Below are 1,944 nucleotides of genomic sequence, written 5' to 3'. Positions count from 1 at the left end.
CACAAGACCAAGGAATCGTTTATATAACAAGCCCTAGAGATGAAGCTGATGCTCAGACATGTGGGATCCTGCTGTTCTTGATACTCCAAGTGTAATCTGGAGAACAGCAACATGAACTCCAGCCTTGTCATAAATACAGAATCTGTAGCTCGACTCCAGACTTCCTGGATCTCAGCACCACGTCCGGGTGATCCCTGTACACACGGAAGTTCCTTGCCTAAGTGTCCTCTAGACTTGGGGTCAGAACTGTGCAGTCTGCTCTGGGTGTGGTCTGATCACATCCCTTACAACTGGAGGTCCAGGGTTCAGTCCTTGCCCTCATTCTTTTCCACAGTCAATCACTCCCTTGGTGCCCACCCCCCACAGCACACTGCAGCTCACAACCAGATTCTCTCTTCAGGAAAGAACAGTCCTTGATGATGGGTCCAATTTCAGAGACAAATATAAGTCTAAATTAGACTCTGCTTTATAGATTCATGAGTTGGGATTGGATTCAGCACCAAGATCACGAGAACCAGGGCAGGGAGAGAGGGCAGGAGAGCAGAGCAGAACAGAAGCTCTAGAAGCAGGGCAGGAGGTGAATGGCTCTGAACACTTGTCTCAATGCACAGAGACCCCCGTGTTCAGGGGCCACCCTGGGCGATGTCTGAGCCTCTGTGGTCACAGTTCCCACTGGACAAGTTTCCACTGATGGGACAAGGACGATGGAGCAGTGAAGGTGACCCAGCTGAGGACTGACCACATAAAGTCCATGAAGAACTGAACAGCAACTAGGCACAGGCCCAGCCCACACTGGGCTACTCACAGCCTTTTCCACCCCCACCTGCAACAGACTCAACACAGCGAACATGCAGATTCTGGAAGGTTCTTAGGTCTTTATTTGCTCTCTGAAATTCTAGGGTTTACTTATTTAATTAATCCATCAACCTCTCATAGCAGATATTTGAGAAAACAAATTTATATTCAGATTCTTATTTTCAGTAGGGAAGTAAGAAGTTGCAGCTCAGTGCACATAAAGTTGAGACTGAGATGGAGACATTCAGTCCCACCTCTCTGGAACAGGAAAGATGACTGGGGAGGAAACACAGGTCAGCGTGGGAACAGGGGTCACGGTGGACACAGGGGTAGACTGTCTCTCCACCTCCTCACATTATGCTAACAGGGACACAGACACATTCAGATGCCTTTGCAGAAAGAGAAGCCAGAGTCTCTTGAAGTCACAAAAGGGAGGCGTGAAGAAATCCTGCATCTCAGTCCCACACAAGACAGTTATCTTAGGCTACAGAAAACAACAGTCATGAACAAATTCAAGTCAGTCATGGTAAGTGATGACACTCTGAACAGGCCACCACACACTTGAAACGTCCCAATCAAAGAATCTCCATTACACAGGCCTTTCCCCTCTGCCCCACCCCCACCCCCCCAGCCTACTCTAGACCCCAAGATTCTCACCTTTTCAAGCCCTGAGAGACACATCAGAGCCCTGGGCACTGTCGCTGGCTGGGGTAGAACAAAAACAGGACCTCGTCAGAGCCCACAGGAGACGTGGGACAGGAGGAATTACCGGATGGGTGAGCTCCTCCACACTCCCACCCCCACCACTTACACGCAGCCTGAGAGTAGCTCCCTCCTTTTCCACCTGTAGCAAGAAAATGTCCTGTGAGGGGACTGGGAAGAAGCAGGGTCATGAGATCTTAGAGGAACCTCCTAGTCTTGGACCCAAAAGAAATTTCCAGAACTATGACTACAGACCCAAGGCAGGATCAGCAAACAGGAGGAAAGCAGGTGTGTGTCCTGGACCAACTGCCCTCCTAAGGTCTGTCCTTAGCAGGGACCTTCCTCTGACTCGTGAATGCTGGAATCAGGACCCCAACAGCACAACCATCAAGGTGATACATCTGTCCTTCATTGTCACATGTGCTGCACAAAAGAGTAAGTGCTGGC

At 49.8% G+C, this 1,944-nt stretch overlaps 1 long non-coding RNA gene across 1 annotated transcript; it reads right to left on the bottom strand.

The window, feature by feature from the left end:
• Positions 1 to 855: 855 nt before the first annotated feature.
• LOC105550881 lies at positions 856 to 1,944 on the bottom strand. The gene is made up of 3 exons (XR_001007796.1): positions 1,607 to 1,944; positions 1,453 to 1,500; positions 856 to 1,279 (listed from the first exon to the last, which is right to left on the bottom strand). It is a non-coding gene; the product is annotated as an uncharacterized LOC105550881 (long non-coding RNA).

The sequence above is a fragment of the Mandrillus leucophaeus genome, unplaced genomic scaffold (genome assembly GCF_000951045.1).
Source record: "Mandrillus leucophaeus isolate KB7577 unplaced genomic scaffold, Mleu.le_1.0 Scaffold1134, whole genome shotgun sequence".
Taxonomy (NCBI): Eukaryota; Metazoa; Chordata; class Mammalia; order Primates; family Cercopithecidae; genus Mandrillus; species Mandrillus leucophaeus.
The sequence above is the reverse complement of the archived record's forward strand: the minus strand, read 5'-3'. Positions and strand labels throughout refer to the sequence as shown.